Source organism: Haliaeetus leucocephalus, unplaced genomic scaffold (genome assembly GCF_000737465.1).
Source record: "Haliaeetus leucocephalus isolate CR32 unplaced genomic scaffold, Haliaeetus_leucocephalus-4.0 Scaffold61, whole genome shotgun sequence".
NCBI lineage: Eukaryota > Metazoa > Chordata > Aves > Accipitriformes > Accipitridae > Haliaeetus > Haliaeetus leucocephalus.
In genome coordinates this window covers 3,188,866-3,215,384 of record NW_010972497.1, presented here as the reverse complement: position 1 = coordinate 3,215,384, position 26,519 = coordinate 3,188,866, and positions in this window count along the sequence as shown.

Here is a 26,519-nt window from a genome sequence, read left to right as displayed (position 1 = left end):
CCCCCCAATTCCACTGAGGTTTTTCAAGAGACAGAGAATTAGGAAAATAATAAATAAAAAAAAAAGATTGTTTTACTGTAATAAGAACTTATCCTCCTGTGACAACAGCTCTGCCATTTCTATGGATAAGTTTAGGAAAATATAAAGTACTGAATGTGATAAGTATGTAATTCTGACATCAGCATTTACTGAGAATTTCCAAACTGCCAGAACTTCAGGCCTTGGAGTACAGTGGGCTGGTGGACCTTATTTTCCATTTTCCCCATCACCATACCTTTTTCTGGTTTTTTTTGTTTTTTTTTTTAATGTTCTGTTTAAAAAAAAAAAAAAATTTGCATACCAGTTGTGCGTGATTACTTAATAGAAATGTGTTAATTGGGGAACTTAATTCTCTGGGGCTGCTGTATGTTTTAACCAGGATCCAATACCTTACAATTCTTAAAAGTGTGTATGCCCAGGTGGGGATGAATAGAGTTTTTCTGAAATTTTCAGTAACTTTTTGGAGCTGTGATGGATCTGTGCATCATACATACATCTTGGCATGCCCACATAAAGCTTGAGCTATTTACAAGAAGTAATGTAATGGAGCTGTTGAAGGCAGGTAAAAGAGATATGTGAAGGAGATGAATCAGACCATTTATCAAACAAGTAAAGAATGACAGTCAAATGTAGTAAGAGGTAGATCTAGGAACACGGGGTTAAGCAGATGGAAAATTTAAAGGATGTCAAGCATAAAGGGAAGAATGCAACAACAGTAGTGATGCGACACAGGATGTGGTTCCCAGCACAAATAAGAGCAGCTACCCTGGCACATCAGAGACCTCTCCTCAGAGCAACCTCTCCGGAAAGGATGCTGCCACCCCAGTCTGGAAGTGTCCCGTGCCTCTTGCTGAGATTGAGGAAGGTGGCCTTGCCTGTGGGAGTTGTGTGCTGGTTGGGAATCCCTTAGATTGAGCAGCTATAAGAGGAAGTAAGCAGACTGTGCAGCACCAGGGACAACCAAAAAAAGGAATTAACAGGCACTTCATAGAAGCTCTGCAGAGATGACATCTTGAGTCCCCAGCTGCACAGAAAGAGGAGCAGCCAGGGACTATGCTTGATCAAATGACAAAGGGAGATTCCCACTATGGTGAAGGCTGGGAGCCTGGGACTTCTGGTAGGAGGAGGATGGCTCTTTTTCCACCCAGAGACCTGCAAAAGCAGAACAGTTCAGTGCCCTGGTACCATACACAGCGGAGAAAGCTCTGCCTGGGGAGGGACCGCAGTGGGATGTGCCTGAACTGGGCATCTGCACCAGGGAAGTGGTGGGTGATAGTTATGGGAGACTGCCAGCTGCAGTGGTGGAGACCCACATCCGCCTGCCTGACTTACTGTCTGGGGAGATTTATTCCTTTCTGGGGATTCTGATCAGGGGTGCAATTCTTTCATTTCTGAAAGAAAAGAGTATATTTAATGCACTGAAACATGATCAATCTTTTTTTTCTGCTTTAAAGCTGCATCTTTGATAAACAGTTTGTCTAACATTCAGATATGCTATTTTCAGTGAAAACATCATATAAAGCCACAATGTGAGGAAATGTAAATTGTCTATGTATGTATCTATCAAGAAAACAAAAGAAAATGTGAGAACACTTCTTTTTCCCTTGTACCTTATTTTTTCACTCACTGTAAATAAGAAATTGAAATTTTCACTACATTTTAAAAAAAAGAACGGTGGACACAGAATCTTCCATATCAATTTAACTTCATGGTCATTCAAAACCCAGATTTTAGTTTGTGTATTATGATGTTGCATCCCCATTAAAGGGCTCACTCTGTCAAAGCTACGGAAGAGGAGAAATCAGCTTTCGGTCAGTAGACTGGTTTGTTATGAAAGTAAGTTAAAACCATCTTACATTCTGACAGAGCTCAAGTGCTGGTTTCCAGTGCAGTGACTTAGAGATGCTTACATTGTATGTTGCACAAAAGGATAGGTGAACGGATGCAACAGTCCAGCACATTACTTGCTGTTCTGAGAGCATTTGGGAAGTTGACCACTACTGTCATATGAATATGATGACGTGACCTGATATACATCAAATATTATACAATTATTTGAAAAATATTGCACTTTGTGTGAAGGGACTCAATCAGTTAACATTTATAGTTCTGAAATATGTACAGAAAAAATGGTTTGTTGAATAGACTTTAAAGCAAGTGTTGTTACATCACCTTCAGTAGACACTGGAAAAGATGTTTATTTAGTGCCATGAGAGAGAAAAAATAGCAGTTATACCGTGCTTGCAAAAAGCCTTAGATTTGTTTGTATGAATGGCTTTTACCAAGCTGAAAAGTGTGAGATTTCTCTGTTGGATCACTTCGCATAAAAATCCTAAGCAAGCCAAGATTTATAGGGAGAGGTAATGACTTTTTAAATTAAACTAACTGGTGTAGTTCAGGGAAAACAGTCTTTTTGGAACACAAAGTTTTTTAAATATATAAGCCAAAAGCCTTGGACAAATCAGGGTATCAAAGTTTTCTCCTGAAAATGGAGATGATCCTATATGAAACATGCTTTTGTGCCAGTCCTAAAGACTTGTTCCCTCTGTAATGTAACGTGCCCTCTCACATGTATTAGAAACTTTCTTACATCTACTGAAAGAAAACTAACAGTATTCATTGGATTTTTTTTCATCAAACTACCATTGTGCCTTATTTTTTAAGGATTTTTATACTGTACTTAAAATAACACCACAAAATTGTTAACTATAAAAGGCTAAATGAATAAACAACTCAGCAAATGCAAGCAAAGTTAAAAGTAATTATGTTCTTAGATATCAGAATAGAAATTGCATAGAAGCAATGCTAAAAGCAAAAAGTATAAGTAGAAGCCTTAATGGTAGGAAAGATATTGGATAAAATTATACCAGGAAAAAAGATTAAGAAAAAGACAGACAAACAAACAAACAAGAAAATAATCTCAGCTTTAAAAGAGCTTTGCAAGATGCTATAATTGAAACAAAAATGAAGAAAATAAGTAAAATTGAAGACAGATTATAAAATGTATGGGAAGGGAGAAATGTCATGTAGTACAATAACAAGGAAAGATTCAGACAATAACTTCCCTCTTTAAGAGAAGGATTGACAGATAGTGACACTGAAATAAAGGTTAGAATGGCTTAGAAGTGAATAGCTTCAAGCATTTAGAGTTCAGATCTGTATTCAGCCTGTCTGAGCATTTGGAGTGAAATTTAGAATTCTTTGATAAGGCATAATAAAAGCGAATATTTGAAGATATAATCTAATTATCCTACATTTTTATGAATAGTATTTTCACCACCTTTCTGATTGTTCACCAACTGTTTTTACAGAGCTTTCCTCATTTTCAACAGTATGACCTGGGAAGAAAAGAACATACTACAACTCCACCTTTAACCAGCAGTACAGCTGGGATATCCTTAGGATTCAGTCTCAACAGTAGTCAACCAGTGTCTGCAACAGGCAGTTCCACCCGTGATTTTTTCTGTGGGGTACAGTAGGGCTTACATAGAAGTGCCTCCAGTGGAATTCGTGAAGATGATCTATAAAATTACATCATTTTGTCAGTTAGCTGCTTCAGGTATTTAGGGTGTGATTCAGATTTAATTCAGACAGCCAGATTTAGGTATCAGTGCATGATCTAGGTGCCTGAGCTCCCATTACAGTCGAGTCAGTATCTTCATCTCTATCGAGACTGAAGAGCTATTCACCTCACCCTAGGGCAGACTATATCTCTGTTCAGTCACCTGAATATGGGTACCTTTTGCAATGCTGTAGGTGTCCGAGGCAGATATAGGGGACCTGTAGTGTTTTGGAAAGGCAGCTGGATACCCAGCAGCATTTTGACTATCTCTAGACATCTATGTGTAGTTGAACGAACTACGTCCATACCTTTGATCTAGTAATCACATGCTAAACCTCACTATTTTAGCTAAATCTCCATGGCTATAACCAAAGCTTAATCACACCACTTACATACAAACACTGTTGTGGACAGTTAAACCAGATATCTGAATCTGATACTGATCAGTCTGGCTCCTGACCCCCTTCAGCTACTCACATTTTCATAGCACCAATTCACACAAAGTTTACTTGCTAGAGCAGACTTTGAAGTCATTCTGCTGAGCAAAGCCAAAATGTGGGCAAATTTTCCTTTTTAGCTTTCATTATTTGTTCAGGATCTGAAATAATCTCTGCATATAAGTATGTTTGCAAAGTTACCATAAAAAAAAAGGAATAATTCAGCCAGTTCAAGGAAAACATACTTCTATAATTAACTGCTGCTATTTTTTAAGATACATAATTCTTCATGCTTGAAGGCAGACAACAGAAACACTTTTTTCCCCATAGAAAATTATCTAAATAAGAAAGATGACCTCTTTCTCATTATTGTTCACATATATATTCCCACCTACACAGATTCACTTTTTTACTTCTATCTAACAGGAGAGATCTTGCATTTCACCTTCTCATGTATAATGAATCAGTTACTGAAAATATGGTTATTTTCCTTACCTGCAATGAAATCTCTATATCCTGACATCATTAAAAACTGGACATACAAACAAAATACAGCTTTTATGTGTGCTGTTCCCTGTATGGTTTCCAAAGCAGAACAAAATAGAATATCTCTTAGCCCATTATTTTTCCCCCTAACTCAAAATTATTTTAGAAGGCAGATGCATTGCATTGTTAATCCTTTAATCCAGCAATTAAAAAAAAAAAATTCCTTGGCATAGCTATTAAGAAAAGCAGGATATGATGTTTAGTAATATCTATAAAAACACACACACACATTCATGTACATAGTGTCTTCAATTAAGTATAAAAAATCTGCTATTCTAATCTTTATAGGCTTAAACCAATTCACTTTCCAAGTAACAGGATAATTACCAGTCTATAAAACTCTGGAAAAATCATGATAATGAAGCGAGTGAAACAAAAAGTCATCACAAGTTTTTCCATTATGCATGAGTTCAGAATCAAAATTGTATTTTTATATTTACAAATTATTTGAAAATATCCTTTTTAATCACCATTTCTAGTTTATCACATCTTGCAGATTTGTGGAACTAGATATTTGTATATATAGTATTTTCAGATAAATGAAATATCCATTGTCCCAGAACAGTTAATAATACATATTTAAAATAAATGTGTTCTTGTTACTAAGACAGCACAACCAACATGGTGTTCCTAAGACAGCTCAACCACCAACCAGATGTAAGATTGTTTTTCTTTGAAAAAAATGAAGTGAACTCTTTAGTGAATAAAATCTACTCATTATTGCACAGCAGTTCAAACCTATTATGGATACTGCTATTTATTAATAACAGAAACAATGGCAGAAATAAAATAATAGCTATTACATTATTATATTGGTTTTGTTAATTTTGTTGTTGTTGTTACTGTTACTGGCATTTGTGCTTATTTGCATCTGTTAAGATTAGAAGCTCTCAATCTACCTATACAGATATACATAAAGATTGAGACTATCAGAATTTTCTTACATTTTAATACCTGCAAAAATGAGTTCAGGCAGACTTTATATCCTCATATCTGATGCAGCAGAAACAGCAGTCCAGCTTCATCCAGTTGTAGAAGCCTGCAATTAATAAATACTTTTCCCGTTAGCCTGAAAGTTTCCTTGGCATGCAAACGTAGATGTTCAGTCTGAGCACTCTGAAGTGCTTAGTTCATGTATTTAGGACAAAAGCTGCAACAAAATGTCAACGATAATTGGACTTCAAGAAGCAAATACCAAAGTCACAGAAAAATGTGATTCAATAAACGTGTTGTTAGCATGCTTAACATTACGCTGACATGGTACCAAAGCATATTTACTAGAAGTACCAGGCTAAACACAGCTGCAACATACACCTGCATTGACAAATTACAGTAATGGTGTTTCTAGCAATCTCTTTGAACAGTAGGTTTAAAGCACTTGCACACAGAGTAGGAGACATGGATTCTTGTCCTTTTGTAACTGAAAGGAATAGAAGCTGTAGTTCCCATTTCTCAGGTGAGCGCACTAGCCACTAAGCTAACAGTAGGAATGAATAGGAAAAGGGGAAATGTTTAGTGCCCCAATTCATGGGCTGAAGCAGGCCCCTTATGAAAACAGAAGAAAAAACGGTGCAGGACACTGCAAGCCTAATGGCTGGACTTTTCCTCAAACAATGTAAATACCACCTACTTTATACTGTTGATGAGGAGACAAGGATGGCATAAAATAAGTAGTTTACTGGGCACTACAGAATGCAGGAAAATGAGAACATAGGATTATAGTCACATACTTGAGTAAACCTTTGGAATTACAGTCAGCAAAGCAAAAAGAAGCTGCAAATACTGTTTATTTGCAGTCCAAATGTCAGGTAAACATCTGGCATGATAAACAGGTATTAAATTTGTTCATACTGTTTTGCTGGTTTATTTTGGGTTTTTCTGAGTACAACATTGAATGCCATTAAGTGGCAGATAACATTTTAAATATTTCTAATTTAAATACATTGGAAAATAGTTTTTAAACCCCCAAATTATAAACTATGGCTCACATGCTCAATTGATTAGGGACATACCTCATCCCCATGATTCTGATTTACACTTAGAAATCTGGTATTTTTCCAGACTGGTATCTCTAGCAATTTTTTTCATTTTAAATTGCCTGTATTCTTCAAATACTTTTTATGAATGAGAGTAATTTAATCTCGTAGGAGCTTTCCTTCTGGTAATTTAAAATCATTAGCTAAAATGTTTTCTGGATTATCAAAGACAGATAGAGATAAACATTTAACAAAATACATTCATTACCACTTCCAGCCCATTTTACTTCCTGAAACACAGGTGCTTTCACAAGTTAATGTATTATGTTGTTATGCTAATTATTTTGACAAAAAAGAGCAATACAAGATAGATTTAGATTTTGTCAGTGGGGTCCTATTCTACAGTTCTAAATATAGTTAACCTTCCTTATGTATTTGTCAAGATGCCTCCTTAGGAGCATTGTTTTATATTTATTACTAACTGGCAACAGTGCATATTCTCATTTACTGTAATGTAGAGTAACAAATGTTCTTTCTGATCCAAGCTCATTTCTAGTATTTTCCAAACAGTATATTTCTTCAAAGTTACTACAGAAGTAACATAAAAATCAAAACTGTCTCCACTGGAGACAAAGCTGACAAGTGCCATTGCTGAAAGAGACTGGGAAGCTTGGACGTTTCTTTAAAGAAAAAGCTAATGGTGTAATTGAGAGAAGAGTTTTTAGAAAAAACAATTTCTTTTTTTCAGATACCCCAAAATAACTTTCTTGAAATCCTTTCACTCTGAGGACAATACTAGTCTCAAGTGACATGTTCTACATTAAGAATGGATGCCTCCACTTGCTAATAATAAATAGAATCTGTAGAGAAGAAGTTGGGATCTCTTCACATTTTATTTTGTACTCACAACTGAGCAAAAATTCTCTGTGGAATACAAGTCAGAGCTGAAAAGAATGGAGGGTAGGTTATTTTAACATTGTATCCCTTTAGGCTTCAAGTGAACTTCAGGAAAACATTTATTTTCTGTTATTTGCTTACTCTGAAGAGACTGTCAATTTTATTGCTTACAGAACAAACAAACACTTATGGAGTCACAGTGCTCTGCAGTTTCTGGTTCAGACTAAGCTTTCTGTGTGTGTACTATTTCTTAAATACTTGTTTATTATGAAGTCTGCACTTGTCACATGCACCTCCTTTTCATCGATCTTGTTTTAATCCTTGTCTTTGTGAAGATTTATCTAGGTTTTTGTTACTTCATTTAAATTTTCTTTTCATGCTGACTGCACTACTTCAGAAAGAAAATGAGTCATGTTCATATATGACAAAGTTGTCTTAATTCTAAGATTCCTTTGGCTATTCAACCCATTCAATGGAAAGCACCACATTTCTGTTTAGGAGGTGAAGGCACCTAAGCACCTCCTGATGCTTAGTGTAAAACATGGTTGCTCGTCAGCTTTGACAGGGCCACACTAAGATCGCTTTGGCTTGGATAACGAAATGATACAACAAGGTTACAGACTGACTATGTCAGCCTTCGTCTCAGTATATCTTCACCTGCAATTGTGGAAATCTTAAATAGAAACTGACAGCTCATGGCAGAGTTTGAAAAATATTTGTTTTCAAAAATGGTTTTATTGATGGCCACGGTTGCTTCAGGCTGATATTAACTTTCAGATTTCATTGAGTCCAGTGGTCTTGGGGAGATCACCCCAGTATTTTTATTCTCCTTTTTCATTAATCACAGACCTATTCCATTTTTATTTCACCACAATAATGTTAAAAACCAGCAACAAATATATGTAGAATCATTCAGACAGGATAATGGCAATGAGTTTTAAAAGAAATGTCTAATGTTCCATTAGGTACAATAAACAATTTTTTCACTTCATCTCCTTTTTTTGCTGTTGTACTAAAACAGATTACATATTCAGGCAAGAAAATCCACGATTTAATTGAATCGGCAAGACCTCAAATTGTGGTTTGGTTGTTGGTTTTTTTTCCTTTTAAAGCGTTCTTAAAAGACCCAGCAGTTTTTGTAACAAAGGGTGACTCAAAATAAGCTTTCTTAAGCATCTTTGGTAGCTGGAAGAGTTACTTTTAAAGTCACTAAATTTTTCAGAGTTACTGGAGGGATTAAACAGCAGAAATAGAGAAACAAAGCTTTTCGTTCAGATAAAAATGAGTCATGCAATGTATTGTTTGCTAGTATAGCCTGAATATTTCCAGAAGCATTTGACTGGTTTGCTTCAGAAAGATGTGGGGCTTGTTTTAAGTTGAACATACTCAGGGATCCAGAGTCACTTGAGGTGACCTAGTATTCCCAGTTGAACTCCAGCTGCAACTCCAGAAAGGTAAGGTCTTCTCTGGGTCCTTTATTGTGTCTTCCAGCCTCACACAGCTAATCTACTGAGCATGTCTCAAAGGACACTTGTTGGCCAAGGCAACTGAACTTAGCCCTTGATATCCGTAGTCTTTTTAGAAGAGTGCCTCTCACATACCCGAACTGAAGTTAGGCATATTGGGCTCCCACTCATGAGGCCTAAATGCAGACATTTAGAAAATGTTATGTATTCACCATACAAGTTAGGTTTTCAGAATGATGTCTGACCTTTAGTACAGGTACATGTAAATTTTCATTCAGTGTGGTGGAGACAAGATGCAATTCTCTTGAGTCTGGACTAACAATTTAAGAAGCAGTGAAATCATTTCAAGTGTTCTTTCAGTTGTGCTCAGCACACATTGCTATTCATGCTTCTGTAAGAGTTTAGCTACTATGCTATATGGAATTTATTAACCACTACTTAATGAGTGGATTTTTTTTTTCTTTTTTGAAATTATTACTTTAAACTAGAAGCAAGTAAGTAAATAAAATATGACTATGTCTGGCTCATTTCATCTACATGAACTGGTATTAAAATGCGGTTTTACTCTAATTTTTATACATGGTAAATGTGCAATAAATATTAGAAATACTTTTATCGTTTCTAAGTCTTATAGATTTGAAGACCTCCTGCTGCTTTAACTACTGCATATTTTGGATTAAAACATAATTTGCATTTCATAAAATCAAACAAAGCAAAATATACTAAATTTTTTTTCTTTCCTGTCTTTTTTTTTTTTTCGTAAGTAGATCTGTTTGTATTTATCCCAGAAATCTAAACTAAACATCTCATTTCTTATTTCTTACTGAAACAATTCTAAACCTGCAAAAATCTAGTGTTGTTAGAAGCCTTTTCTATTCGTAAAAATAGCTGCAGGTCACAAATAGTCCTCAAAAGTCTGTACCTCCTAAATTTAAGATGCCAGATGGTCATGGTAACAAGATGTAAATTCATGTTTCACGCAACAATTCAATTCATTTATGGATTTAAACCTAGTCTTTTAATATGGTGTATAGAGACTCAATTATATTCTACTTCTGTCAGTCTCTGTCTGAATATGATGTTTTAACCTAAATTACCATACTGCAAGAATTCAAGTCTAAGAAGTGTTGATTAGATCCACTCATTTCTTCGCCCTCAGAAAAGAACTATAAACCACAGACTCTTACCAGCCTTTACTGGCGTGTTGATACTGTTATATTTATGTAAACAAAAATCATGAAGAGACAAGGAAAAGGTAGGAGCTTAGATTGTTGTGAGAAAAAAGTGATAAATGCTTGATCACTCCAGTCGTTACGTATTCATAATGAAGCTGTGCACTTTCATAAAGATGAAAACACTACCTCAGCCCAGAAAGAACAGCAGTGTTTATTTCAGTCTCAGCTCACAAATGATCATAATAGCTGCATGTAACAAGCAAGACTGTGACTGTCAACTCGCTTTTCAACTCTATTCTGTTTCTGATAAAATATCCAGCGGTGACCAGATATTTCGAGGACATCTTATACATACAGGGAAAGCAGGAAAAAGGAAAGAAACAGTTGTGAAACACTGACCATTTTGTTTTACTAAGCACACACTTGAAAATCATAAACAGAATTTTTGTCAATTACTGGCCACCTCCTGTAACCACAAGACTCAAAGTGCTTAAGACATGGATGTAGGATGTTATGCTGCATTCACTTTTGAAAGCAAATTAAAATGTGATTCAAGTTAGGGAAAGTGGTCCTCCAATTATTCTGGGTCTCCTGATGCTGTAAGACGTTCGTTTGCATGTTTGTGGTGAGGCAATCATGTTTTCCTGGCGGGGGAGGTAGGAGATGGTAGATGAGTCCTCAGCTGGAGATGATTAATTCTAAGTGATATACTCTGGATAATCCAGACTCATAATAGTTTTAATTTACCTCTGCCAAGTCTTTTCATCATAGTATAATAATTTTGCTGTGCTTTACCTAGGCGAAATTTTATTTGCTTTGTAATAACAGAATTAAGCTGATATTAAATTTTTACTAGCTTGTGCAAATAACTCATGTTATGATCAGCCTTTTGCCATCAGTAAGTAGTCAAATTTAAATCATTTTTTCTTTTTTATAACTCTTTTTCTTAATGAAACCTTATCTTTCACCCGTTTTGTGGTTAATGGTTTTAAAGCACCTTATTTCTAGAAATAATGTGGTCAGAGGACACATTACCAGGTAACTCTGCATAAAGGTTTACATCAGTGTGATAAATAAGGACATGGTTATTTCCCTAACAAAGTTGTGCTGGAGGGTTATGTTTCATCATAGTGACATTATAAGGGGATCTTTCTGTTCCCTTCATACATGTATGTGGCTTTGTTTGACAGTTTGCCTTTCTGGAGTGTACACAAGCCCTGAGAGATCAAGTACTGCCTTATGCTCTTAGCTGATTTTATGCATTATCTTTCCACAAATACATTCATTTTCTCTGATGAATAAGCTTTCCTAAGGATTATGTGCGGTTATGTGGAAGGAGAGTGTCTGCTTCCTTATGGGTATCTGGTCAAGGATGTTTTTCAATGTAAAAAGGGATAATAAAAACAAGAAGAAGCCATAAACAAGAACATACAGGGACAGAAACCTGACTGGCAAATTAAAAAGGAGGCAGTGATGAAAACCAAACCTGTCCAGTCACACTAAATGATGAGGGCATGTGGGAGTGTGAGAACATTTATTCCAGCAAGGCTTTCTAACTGGGGACCTTGTCAATCAGGAAACTAAGGAAAAATGGGGGAAATCAGAAACAAAATATACCTGACAAAACAAACATGGTGACAACAACAAGAAACGAACCTCACCTCACAGATTGATAGGCTATCAAGAAACTACAGGTACCACTTCCAGGGAGATGAACCTAGACTTTCCAACCAGTAAGACTGTAAACCAGGGGTACCCCAGGCTGGGAAGGGTTTAGGTTTGACAGAGCTGTACAAACCCCTGAGGAGAAGTGCAGGGGAAGGGGAAGCAGGAAGTAACAAAGGGGGTGGGTAGACAGAAAAGGGTGTAAGAGGGACTGGCTGCATGTGAACAGAGACGATCAGTACGCTTGTCTGGCTGATCCCTGCACCTGATCACCGCAGTCTGTCCTGACTTTTTACATTGTTGTGGTTTAACCCCAGCCAGCAACTAAGCACCACACAGCCGCTCACTCACTCCCCCACACCCAGTAGGATGGGGGAGAAAATCGGGAAGAGAAGTAAAACTTGTGGGTTGAGATAAGAACAGTTTAATAGAACAGAAGAAACTAATAATGATAATGATAACACTAATAAAATGACAACAGTAATGATAAAAGGATTGGAATGTACAAATGATGCACAGGGCAATTGCTCACCACCCACCGACCGACACCCAGTTAGTCCCCAACCGGTAATTCCCCCCACCCCCACTCCCCCCAGTTTATATACTGGACATGACATCACATGGTATGGAATACCCTGTTGGCCAGTTTGGGTCAGCTGCCCTGGCTGTGTCCTGTGCCAACTTCTTGTGCCCCTCCAGCTTTCTTGCTGGCTGGGCTTGAGAAGCTGAAAAATCCTTGACTTTAGACTAAACACTACTGAGCAACAACTGAAAACATCAGTGTGTTATCCACATTCTTCACATACTGAACTCAAAACATAGCACTATACCAGCTACTAGGAAGACAATTAACTCTATCCCAGCTGAAACCAGGACATACATCTTCTTATTAAATCTTTTCTTAACTCTCTTTCTGTGTAATCTCACTCTCTATCCTGTGTGTACGTGGGCTGCAAAGACTAAGTGCTGGTGAGACCTGTGTGTGTGAGTAGAATCTGTCAGTGGCCTGTGGCATCAGCTACTGGAGCAAGTGGGGATACTAGCACCAGTTGTTGGAGGGGCCATAGCTCTCTGGATCTGGAGAGAGTCCTACAGAATTTGTGCCCAGAGTGCCAGCTACTGGGGCAACTGTTGTGAATGGATCTGACACCAGCTACTGGAGGCAGACCAGCAGTGTAAATGTCCCTGACTTGTGATGTCAGCTGCTGGAGTGAGTGTGCGTCCCTGTCCATCACTCATTCAGGTGCAGTTTCTAGCTGTCCCACCTCCACTGCATTCTGTGACTCAGGCTCTCACCTCTGCAGAGTCACTGTGGATACACTTGATCTCCCGTTTATCCTCCTGATACTGCACAGAACGTTTATTTCATCCAGCACCTGATGACTCAATGTCTTGAACAGAGTACGCCTCCTGTAAGCAACACCACTCTTGTCCTCTGTCCCAGGGAGAGGTCAACACCCTCCCTGCATCCCGTGGTCTGAATAATGGCATCTCAGAATGTCTGAGGTTGGAAGGGACCTCTGGAAGTCATCTGGTCCAACCCACCTGGGGGGGTGGGTCCTTTTTTTTTATCAAGAACCAGCCTATTAGGAAGTGGCTTACAATCATGAACATGCCAATCAAGAAACATCTAACAGAAGCTGTTACCTGCAGGGCCCCCTGGAAGCTTCCAGAACTGTTCCTTCTAACAGGATGGCTACCTCTGAAGCTCTTTAATTGGAAAAATCAAACCGGCTTATGTAATCTTATACAACTAATAGAGAAAAAAAAGGAAGTGGAAGCACATTAAATATATATGTTCCTGCATGTGAGTGTGTGTGCATGTGTGTGTATAACTAGAGATGGTCATAGTTAATCCAAGCAATGAGAAAAAGAAATCTGTCAATTGTACCAAAAAAATGTAAATCAGATCTCACTTACATTTTAGTAACAGGCCTAAACATCTCTCAATTAAAGTACCTAAGCAGAGGAAAGGGGGCAGGAAGGAGGAGAAGAGGAAGCCAGGTCTTCTTCAGTGGTGCCCAGTGACAGGACCAGAGGCAATGGGCACAAACTGATGCACAGGAGGTTCCCTCTGAACATCAGGAAACACTTTTTTACTGTGAGGGTGACTGAGCACTGGAATAGGTTGCCCAGGGAGGTTGTGGAGTCTCCATCCTTGGAGGTCCCTTCCAACCTCAGACATTCTGGGATGCTGTGATTCAGTTCTGTGTTACTTCTGGCAGAGATGAATAGCTTTCATTACAGTCTTTTCAACTTAAGTCTTCAAAAACCTACAATCTCTATTTATAAACTACCAACTACCATAGTAACTAAGCATAATATTTCTTCAGCATTTTTATAAAATTGATATGAAGCTTCAAACAAAGATACTGACAGAGTATTTTAATTTAGCTGTAAAATGATGCTCTGTGCTTAAATCCAAGGGGACAAAAAATAAATCTTCTAAATGCCTGTTCTATAAGAGCTGACTCTTAACATAAACATTGACAGATATTTTCATCTATTTCAAGAGACAAATATGAAAGTTTTTTCTGCATCTTTAAAAAAGACTAATTGGAAACTTCAGGGAGTGAATGAGTTTGCTAATCACTGATCATATCCACTTGAAAATAAGGAAACTTTATCCAAGTCTAAAACTAAAATCTCTTAATCAGAAGTACAGTTGCCAATTAACTTCATATGGATATTCGTCAGGGCTCCAATTATGTGGTTTAGAAAGGGGATTTTACAACAAAACCAAATATGTAGAAAGTGTTTTGGCACTTCTAGGCATCCAAATTACAAAATTATCAAAAAGATCTCCAGGACAAGCAAGATTCATCACTAGAGGATGCTCGTATTTGGTCTTTGTGTTTCCCCAAGGCATTTTTGGTAATGAGACCACTAATTCATCTTGTAAGATTTCACAGAGTAAAATGTTCACTGTCTTCACCAATAAATTGATTCATGAAGTCAGAAGAGCTCCAAAGAACACAAATTTCAGAGACAGAACATTTGTTAAAGGTTTTAGTGTTTTAATTGCAAAACCCCATGCATTTAAAGTCCTACAGCTATTTTACGTATATAGAAATCTACTGCAGATGCACCCTGTTTTTTTAAGAATAATGTGTACCAGGAAATACCCTTCATCATCTTCACTTCCTTCAGTTTGTTTTTTTTTTTATTTTTGAGAGTGCAGTATTTATCAAAAGTATTAGGAACTCCATCAGCTGTGTGCACTGAGAGTGGCTTCAAGACCTCTTTTTGGAAAATGGAGGTCTAAGTAAACATCCAAGGATGAAGGATGCCTGGCAGAACTTTAAAAACACTGCTTTTGGAGAATTCTTAAAACCACCACCCCTCCCCAACCTCCTCCCACTGTGGTCCCAGTAGTGGCAGTGGTAGTGCAGCCCGGCATGGGCAGGGCAGGTCTCCCTCAGGGGGCTGGGCAGCCTTGGCTGGTTGGGGTCAGTTGGAGAAGGTTTGCTCCCCTCTCCACTGGCTGATGTGACTGATGCTGGTGGCAACGGCCAGATGGGGTTTTGCAGGGGTCACCCGCAGCCCTCCCCTGCTGGGAGCCCAGAAGGCAGCTGATGGGAGCTGGAGGGGAAGTAAAGCACCCGAAGATGTTTTCACTTGTGCTCATTTTACGGCCTACAGCAATATCTGCTAGACTGCTTTGGACTGTTTCAGGTCTTTTTTCCAATTATTGTTTCATCAGAACTGTTTTGTTCTTGGTAGGGAGAAGAATGATTCAGATAAATTGGCATTTTCTGATGTAAATCTGTTTAGTTAAAAATATCCTTGTCTACTCTGCCAAATACATGTATGCTAGCACTGTGCGGTTTAGCAAAATACGTAAGCATGGGATTTAAGCATATAATTGAGTACACTCTTGTTAGGTAGAGATTGCTTAATTAAAGTCAAGCATTAATTAGGTTCCTTCCAGATGATTCAAAGGGCCCTCATCGTTGCTTACTGTTATTAATCCCAACCTAAACAAGTTGTCTGGTGCTTCAAGCCTGTTACTCTCATTTCTCTGCTCCTTGTTCAGTACACTTTAAAGGCTATATTTGCTCCGTATTTGCTGTTATACAGAGAAGAAAACAGCTTCAGCCTTTATATTATATGAACATTTAAGTGTCTGTATTTATACCTTTAGCCTGATTAGTGGGTAATTATGGAAGCATATAAGGTCAGGGCAGATGCATTATAATATGTTGTCTTGACAGAACTCATGACAGATGTAAAAGAGTTTTTTCTAGATGTCAGTTTTTAAGAAAGTGGAATTTGGATAATATGCACCAGGACTGGAGAACCCTGCACAGATATCCTGAATTTCAAAACCAGACATGTCTCTGAACATGATGAGGGAATAACAGGAATAGCAGAGTGCAGATTAGAAAGCCTCTGGGATTCAACTATGTGGCAGAAGACACAAAAAAGGGAATCCATGTTATGCTTGGTCTTCCTGCCAGGGATCAACAAGGAAGACTAGGAAACTAGTGTTGAGTTGCAAGCTTTGAGAACTGCAAATTTGACTGCTATGAGATGTGTGGCCTTGAAAATCTGTATTTCATGTACATGCACTCCGTTAGAAGACATACAAACACAAACAAAGGATAAGAAATAGTCTGACAAGTTGCAATCACCTCTAATGTCACTTTTGAATATGTGAAGTTTTAATTAACAATATAAGGACAATATGTTTGTTTTGTATCATAGAATCATATACGCATGTATGACTGGCCAACGTCTGCTCCAAAAGAGCTTGTAAAACTACTGAATTGCAGAAATTTTAGGAAAGAACTAGGAAATTCTAAGAAAGAACTACATGCTTATAAGACTATAACTCATTAAGACAGCCTAATTCTAACGAGTTGAAAATTAGAAGCATTCACTATGTAGCCAAAATACAGGCCTGTGACACCTAGAAATTGAAAGTCCATTAATCAGTATATAATTGAAATTAGTTTACTTTGAAATCAAATGTAAGCTTGCTAAAATGGTGTAAGCAACAACAGTATTTAAATATTTTGTAATACTGTGATGGTATAGCCAGACACAATGCACAAGAATTTTACATAAATATGTGAGCAATGTGACCAACAAAGGGGCAAATAAAAACATGTAGTTGCACTTAGGAAGCATGAGAAAACATATAAACAAGGATTGAAGTAGAAGAAATTGCAAGAGGAAGAGCAAAGAACAAGAAAATCACAAGGCTTGCCCTGGGGTTAGGACTAGGCATAGACAGAATTTCTGCTGAGCGCAGAAGAAGCATACCTGGCAAAACTGAAAACAAGACAAGCATCACTGGGAGCAGATGAGATGCCCTTTCTGGGAAAGAGGCTAGAAACAAACCCAAGGATGACTGAGCAAAGATGGAGAGGAAACAAGATGAGCTCACTTCTGTACTGATTTCTCTCACCGAAGAGCTCTCAAACCTGATCACCATGACGTCTGCAACTGAGGACTGTCACAGACAGTAGCCCTTAGTGTTGACCTTATGGCATGGTACTATATACTCACTGCTAATTTAGGCTATTAGAGTTAGACTTTGTCAGTTTTGTATATGTAGTAATGCTAACTAATAATTTGTAAGAGCTAACCATTCCACCAAGTGTGCTGTAGATTAATTAATTGAGTAAAATTGATTTTTAAACTTTAAGACATGCCTGATTTGTCAGTCTTCTAAACACTCCCTTCATAGCAATCTCTAATTCTCTAATTGTGTTTACGCACATATGTGCAGTTGCAACAAATGCTTGTTTCATTGACGGAACAACAGACCTGACTGATTAGTGTGGTGATTTACTCTGTCATAAAATTATCAGATAATGCAGTAACTCTCAGCTGAGGCTACGCAGTGGGAAAGTTAGTCATTATTTATCTTGTTTTCACTTGTAGTAACACTCATGTAACTACTTCTGCCCTTTCTAGCTATCTCTGTGTACCGAATGTAAGAGGAACCTAAAGTCACTTCTCCTATTTTAGAACTTTGATAGGTATCTAAATTAAGTAATATGAAATTTAGGCAAAATACTTCATTTTTTACTTTAAGAATGTATTAAGGTTGAGTTTCAGTTCTTACATTTCTCAGTTTCATTTACAGTGCAGAGAGTATGAAGCATTCTTAAAATAAAACAATGACACTTTTTATGTATTTTGAAATATGCCCCAGGAATTCAAAAATAGAAGATCTGTAGAATTAGGCTTACTGTCTTCAGATAAAAGATGAACTTTTTTTTCCTCTTGTCAAAATTGTATCCAGTTGTTTCCCTGTTTTCATCATATTCACTTGTGTTTTTCTTCTAAAGACATTTGGGTAAGTACTTTACCACATTTTCCATTACAGAATTCAGTAGTTTCTCTTCACACTCTGTTCACTGACTGGGTGAATAGTTCTCTGTAAGGTGAATCATAATCTTCACCAAGTTATTTCAGCTGTCTAGATTATCCCAGGAACTTTATCTATTTCTTTTGGCTGAACACTGTCTAGTATCAGTGTGAAAAAAACTCAGTAGGGACCAAGGTGGTAACATATTTTCTGATTTCTTTTTATTCTCAAGTCCTTATTACTCCATTTGTAATTATAAATTTTGTTATTATTTTACCTCAATTTGTGTTCTATAGAAAGCAACTGTTCATGCTTAACAAAGAGTAGGTATTTATTTTTACTAAACCACTACAGTATTACTTACTGTGTTTAATGAGGCTTGGGACAAAGCTCAGTGAAGTCAATAGCAAATTTTCTGTTAAGTACAATGATGTAGAGTATATACTGGATTTGGACTGGATCTTTATTTTAATTTTAAATAAAAATTTAGCATTTAACTAATCTTTAATAACAGCAATAAGTCATACAATTATTAACATTGCTATTTGGGAAAATGGAATCTTTTTGTGAAAAGTATGTGATTAATGTTTTTGAGCTGCATTCTCTCTAGAATAGGAACATTAAATCTTATATGACATCAATGCATAACATTTTTAGGACAACATGTTAATACCAATACCTTTAAAAAACAAACAAAAAATCCTCTGCCAAATGTCAAGCTGCTTGAATAGATTTCCTTCTAAGCATCTTGGTGAAACCTGGGAAAAATGAAACACGATTAATATGAGTAAGAAGAGAAAAAGCAAGATAGATCTTTATTCCTGAAATAATAGACTGTAATGCTACTGTAGGTGAAAGAAATTTCTAGGCTTTTGTCCAAGAACCTATTGGAGCTTCTACTGTTTTTGTTTGGGGTTTTTTTTTGGCTTGGTTTGGGTTTGGATTTTTGGGGTTTTTTTGTTTGTCTGTTTGTTTTCCCCAAAATACCTGTATTGGAAAATCAAAATTCTCAAGCCTGATCACCTTGACTTCCATGCCTGAGAAACACCAAAGACCATAGGCATCAGTGCTATCTATACAGCATCAACAATGTGGCATTAAATACTCAGAGATAATGTAAGGTACGATTGTTGTGTTGAAGTTTTAAGATTTCATTTTAAGGTTCAAAGCTAGCCTTATTCTTCAGTTTTTTAAACACTCCCATCACAGAGAATTCTAATTCCCCAACTGATATTTTTTTTTTTTCAGTTGTAACATTACATACTCCAGTTTTATCAATAATAACCTAATGACATACAAGGAAAGAAGTAGAAGAATAGTACTAGTAAAAGTTCTGAAATGGAAAGCAACATTAGCAGTTTAATGCTAATATTTTTAATAGAAAAAAAAAGATTTTGAAAGATGTCAATGTCTTTAACTGGTAGAGGTTTGAAGTCTTTATTGTAGTCTTGTGTTGAGGTTTTTTTGTTTGCTTGTTTTTCTTATGATATAACCCACTGAATTTAATATTCTGATATGCATGTTGAGCAGCAAAATAAAAGCCAAACAAATGTTTACTTATATGTATTCATTTGGAATAGTAAGAAATGTTCATATGGACAACTTATTCAAAAGCGTATAAAATAATGTAGGGAAAGGAAAAAAAAGGAAGTAAAGGGTCCAAGAAAAAATTAATAAATGCCCTCAGTAGGAATAGAATAGGTCTACCAGAAGGAACTTTAAGGTCCTCTTCCTAATGAACAATCATCTTGTGTCTTATAGCATAGGAAAAACCTACTTTGGACACAAAAATGTCTCTGCTGTCCTTGTACCCGTGTTCCTTGTTACATAATATTGTATCCTACACAATTTTATTTTGTAAGTTGGGTATGATATTTTTTATGAATCTTACATATAATTTGGCCTTCTCTTTCAGATAACTTTAGGCAGATGAAATTCTTGATCTGGAAACCCCAGCTGTTATCAGTTAATACCAGTTAATACTACATATTGCCTAGACATTTGCTCTCAAAGACTTTTAGAGACCAGTCTGTACCTGTTGTGGATTCCTAGTTTTCACATCCATTGTTAAGGGTGAGAATATCAGGTGCAGTGCTGCAAGTGAATAGGCAGAAAAAGAAAAGGGCTCAGGAAAAAAAAAGCGAAGAGAGAGAAGAGGACACAGCAATGACTGAGGTACTTCAGGCTTTCTTTGCTTCTATTTTTACTGATAATATTTGCTATTATGTCTCCCAGGTCCCAGTACCTAATGCTGCAATCTGAGAAAGTCAAACACTAAGATAGCATGAAAATACTAAGTTAGAGGGAACAGTTGATATCCTGGAAGGCAGGGTTGCCATTTAGAGGGACATGGAAAAGCTGGAGAAATGGGCTGGCAGAAGCCTCCTGAAGTTCAGTAAAAGCAAATGGAAAGTCCTGTACCAGGGGTGGAGTAACCCCATACACAGTACAGGATGGATGCCAACTGTATGGAAAGCAGCTTTTCAGGAAAGGTTCTGAAAGTCCTGGCAGACAGCAAGTTGAAATTGAGTCAGCAGTATGCTCCTGAGATGATAAAGGCCAAATGTATGCTACTGTAGTTGTTTTAACTGTGTTAGAAAGAATTATGCAAAAAGAAGAGGGAAATATTTTTTTCCCCTGTACTCAGTACTTCTGAGACTGTCTGGAGTACTGTGTCCTACCTGGTGCTTTTTAGTACAATAAAAACATTGACAAACTGGAATAAATTCAGTGGAGGGACACTGACACCCTATGAAGGCTAGAACACTTGACATTCAAGGAGAGGTTCAGACAGATGGATTTATTCAGCCTTAAGAAAATACTAAGGACACCCTAATTGTAGCCTTCAGCTACCTGATGGATATCTACAGAGAAGATGGAGCAAAAATTTTCTCTGAGATGCACAGTGAAAAGATGAGAGGCACCAGATACATGGTGCGATGAGGGAAATTTCAAACAGATGTAAGTGAAAAATTAATCAAAAGGAAGGTGACCATATACTAGAACTGGTAACCCAGAGAAGTTGTGGAATGTGTATCCTTGAAGATATTCTGAACTCGAGTGGACAAAGTGCTGAGCAACTCATCAGCTAAAACGTATAATATATTGTTGGTTGAAATGCATGCCATACATGACATTCAGAGAAGTTTTCTCCTAGCAAAATCAATAGTAATGCCAATTAGCTTCTTCCTATTTCCTGTTCAAATTGATTAATATGCTTAATATTCTAAATAATTCTGAAACTAAGTAGACTAAATTATATTTAATGAAAATGTAGTCTTTCTACGCAAGCCATATGTATTAAAATGGACAAAATCACAACTGAAAAGAAAGAAAAAAAAATTCTAGCAACAGAAAATTAACTGAGGTATAATGAGTTTCTCCTCTACAGAAAAGTTCAGATTTGTATCTATACAGATAGCAATATTTGTTAAGCTTAGATATGAGATTGCAGTGGTTTAAGTAACTGTTTTACAAACCAAAGTTTCAGGCTCACTTTGTTAGTTGAATATTCATTCAAAAAATATCAGGCATAATTTAATGCAATATTTAAAAACATCTCATATAAAAAATAAAATTCTGAAGATCTTTCATTATTTTGATATAGCTAGTGTCAGGGAGGAGGTGAAGAAATAGCAGTTGTGCTGCTTAATCAACTACAACATAAACAAGAGAGGCTTGTGATCAACATACTTAACTTGTTAATTTTTCCTACCTTACTTTTACTAATATAAATTATTATACAAGACTCTTAACAGTGAAGAGATTTTTTTGTTTTATTTTATTTTCTTAGAAAGAGGTGTATGAGAAAATTTGCATGTTATATAAAGACAGGTAAAAGTAAGCACATTGTTTAGATCCTCCTCTTATGAAAATATATCAACAAGTTTTCAGTATTTATGTATCTACATGCCATTGGGATGCAGTCAGTCTTCATAAAGTCTCTACGTATTGTTTTTTACAGTACCAGCCAATCCTAACAATATATAATTAATCACCTAATTATAGATAGTAATTAATATTATTTGATGATTTCTATGGCTGTATGGTTGGAAGAAAATCTGGCATGATATTTTAAACCGTGCATATCTGAAGTTAGATGTCTGAGTTACCATCTGCATTGAAAGGACAGAAAAAAATGTTCAGAATGGTACGATTAAAAAAACCCCCACCATCTAAACAAGGAAGAACAACGCTGAATATTTTTCATCTTTTTATACATGTGAAATCAGCAGGGACTTTGTTTTTTACAGAATAATTTTGGATATATTTCCATAGAGATAAACTCATATATTTGTCATTTTCTACCCAGGATATTATACTGTGTAATATTTTTATTGCATTTTGGAAGTGTGAAAGCTGTTTTTCAATAAACTCATGCAAGATCTGTAAAAAATGTGGGTATAAAATATTGATAGTGTTTAGAGGTTATTTTGAAATAAGCTTATGTAAAACAATGTTTAGTGATGACTACTTGTGATCTTAAATATTAACATATGTGTTTTAAAATGGTAATTTAATAACTTCTCTATTTGCAAAGTGTTTAGTAACACTGTTTAAATAGAGACATACGTGCAGGGAGACACTTAGTGCTGTTCTTCATTTAGTTTTTTTCTTGCAGTGGTTTTCATTTAGTTCAATATGCCTTTTCATTTCTCAGATTATCTTGGGAGATATAACAAGTGAAGGACATAGAAGAACTCTGCATTACCACCCTCTGTAAAATACTCTACCGAACCAGATCCTTCAAGGATTAATAACACTTCGTAAAATATGTTGTATATATTTTTAAATTATTTGAATTCTATTAATAAGTAATGCATTTTGTTATAGATGAAGAAAGAAATACCTGAAAACAGTATTGCTAAGGTTCCTGATGACCTTTTTCTAGATAATTTAACATCTATAAGCATTTGATTGCTACCCTCCTTGACCTGCCTGCTGTCTTCATTACAGGACATAGTGATATGTCTGAAACTGCATTCTGACCTGGGTTTCATTACTGTGCTCACTCTCATGTTCCTTACAAAATTTCTGCTTATTTTAGCAAACATCTGAGAATCATAGAATGGTTTGGGTTGGAAGGGACCTTTAAAGATTATCCAGTCCAAACGCCATGCTGTGGACAGGGACATCTTTCACTAGATCAGGTTGATCAAAACCTTCCCACACTTCTTATTACGGGGCATCCACAACTTCTTTGGGCAGCCTTTCCCAACATCTCACCACCCTCATAGTAAAGAAGTTCTTCCTTATATCCAACCTAAAAATACCCTCTTTCAACTTAAATCCATTACCCTTTGTCCTATCAGTACCGGCACTGGTAAAAAATGTCTCTCCATCTGTTTTATAACCCCCCTTTAAGTATTGAAGGGCCACAATAAGGTCTCCCCAGAACCTCCTTTTCTCCAGGCTGAACAACCCCAGCTCTCTCAGCCTTTCTTCACAGGGAAGGTGTTCCAGCCCTCTGATCATTTTTGTGGCCCTCCTCTGGACTCGCTCCAACATGTCTTTCATGTCTTTCTTGCACTGAAGGTTCCAGATCTGGATGCAGTACTCCAGGTGGGGTCTCACAAAAGCAGAGTAAAGAGCCAGAATCACCTCCCTTGACCTGTTGACCACACTTCTTTTTGTGCAGCCCAGGATATGGTTGGCTTTCTGGGCTGCAAGCACATACTGCAGGCTCCCGTTTCTCATCCACCAGTATCACCAAGTCCTTCTCTGCAGGGCTGCTCTCAGTGCCTTCATCACCCAATCTGTATTGACACTGGTGATTGCCCTGACCCAGGCACAGGACCTTTCACTTGGCCTTGTTAAATTTAATGAGGTTCACATGGGCTCACTTCTCAAGCCTGTCAAGGTCCCTCTAGATGGCATCCTTTCCCTCAAGAGCATCAAATGCACCACTTAGCTTGGTGTCACCTGCAAACTTGCTGACGGTGCACTCATTCCTTCTGTCTGAGTCATTAATAAAGATATTGAACAGTATTGGTCCCAAGATGGACCCTTGAAGGATGCCACTCATTACCGGTTTCCATTTGGACATTGAGCCATTGACTGTAACTCTTTGGACACAGCCATCTAGCCAATTCCTTATCCAACAGTCCATCCATCAAATGCATATCTCTCTAATTTGGACTTGAGAATGTTTTGGGTACTTTAACAAAGGCCTTACAGAAGTCTAGGTAGATGACATCAGTAGTTTTTCCCTTGTCCACTGATGTAGTCACTGCATCATAGAAGGACACTAGATTAGTCAGGTACAATTTGCCTTTGGTGTAGCCATGTTGCCTGTCTTGAATCACCTCCCTGCCTTCCGTATGTTTCTACATATCTTCCAGGAGGATCTGTTCCATGATCTTGCTGGGCACAGAGGTGAGGCTGACGGGTCAGAATTTCACAGGGTCCTCCCTTTTCCCTTTTTTATAAATGGGTGCAATATTCTGTTTTCCCAGTCACTGGGGACTTCACCTGACTGCCATGACTTTTCAAATGTGATGGAAAGTGGTTTGCCTTATGTGTCTACTGTGAGCTGAATAGTTGACTGAATTCCACTATACTGACTAGATCCATTTGCTCTATAATGAGGCCATATCAACTCACATGCTGGTACTTAACATTTGGTCACCTGTTTGTGGACTTGAATTTAGACATCTGGAATCTGAATTTTTATCTACACTTTTGGAGATTAAACTAATTAGAACTAGCTTTAGGATGGGTGAATTCCAAATTAATAATCTAATTGTGCAGTATACTAAGGCAACCCAAAATTTAAACATGTATGTTAACTTCAAGAAAACAAAGAAAGAAATGAATACTTTGCCTACTGGGAAAGGGGGGAAGGGGGGGAGTTTAAACCATGGTTTCCTTTCCCCTCTTTTTTAAAAAAAAACCCCTATTATCTACTTGAATAGAGCTTATTTGAAAACTAACCTCAAATCCATATTGATCCAACCTCTCCATTTCCTTTTTATGTGCTAGAAATATTGAATAGAAAAAGTCCACTTGCTTGGAGTCCCAAAATTTCCTGATTTCAACCTTTTTGTCCTGTACATTATTTCTTTAATGTTCTTAAGCAGATATAATACAAAAACCAGATAGAAGTAGTTTGCTTCTTAGTGGAGTAAAAGTTCATAAATAAAAAGCACAATATTATAAAGCATGACATCGAAAAGGAGGGAGCTCAGGTTTCCTAACTTTTGTGTTAATCCCTCACTCCTCTGAAGAGGATAAACTAAAGCTGAAATGGAAGACATTAAGGTTTGTTTGTTTTCCTAACTTCTAAACCTGAAACTTCTTAAAGAATTTTAACAAAAGTTGTAAATGGCTTGTTAATATGCTACATTTTTTTTCCTTTTACCTATAAGCTCTTTATCTCATAAACAGAAGATAAGTAAAAGGCAGAATTTTACATTACATTGTTTTCCCTTAAAGTTTAATATGAAATTCATTTTTTTTTCTTTACCAACACATGAGGAAAGAAAAAAGATCAGCTACTAAATGCAGAATAAATTAAATGGGTGGTATTGGGAAATAATTTAAAAAGCCGTTGCGGGCAGAAGGGGGAAAAGAAAAGGGTAAAGAGAAGGTGACCAGCATCTCTGATGCCATTCTGGTTATGGGAGTACTGCAGCTACAAATCAGCCGAGTTCTACCCAGTGTATAGTGTCCCTGACAGATGAAAATCCATTTTGGCCTATTGCTCAACCACTTTCAGAATCACTGTATTAGCTAGTACTCAAATAGATTAAAAAAATGTAGCAAAATCCATCTGTTTATCTTTGCTTCCCTCACTGCAAGAGCCAGAAAAGTTCCCTTTCTTGTTTTTGTCCCCCCCTCTGTAGCAGACATTATTTATAGGAGAGCTGAGATGGCACTGTAAATTGAAAGGCAGGAATAAATTCTGTATAAATGAACTCTAGTTCCTTAATGCTGTCAATACACTCTAGATCTTCACCATCCCTATTCAGCAGTTGTTTTAGAAGCTGTAAATTTGGGACTTTTTTGCAGCTAAGTTGGTATCAGACTGGTTCATTGCCTTTTTCTTTCTTTCAGTGGTCTATTTAGTAGTACATAGCTCTCTTGCAGCTGTTCTACCATGGCCCTATTTCCAATTGATGAAGCACATACGTTCTGGGAAGTAGACAGATCTGCTTTGAAGGTAGATGGATTACTTGAGTGTCAGGGCTGGTAAAGAAGAAAGAAGCATTGTGATATCACTTGCGAACAGTTTGGCATGTTCAGCCAGAGGTTTACTAAAGCCCAAGGCTTCAATGTGTCCAAATTCTGTGAAGTACTACATTACTCCTAGCATTAGGAGTAACTCCTAGTGTAGGATTTTCCCTATTTATTAGGGAAAATAAATAGAATTTTTTCTTGTTACCCGCAACAAGCTGCAGAAGAAAGCAGAAATGATGAATTGTTGTTAAATGTG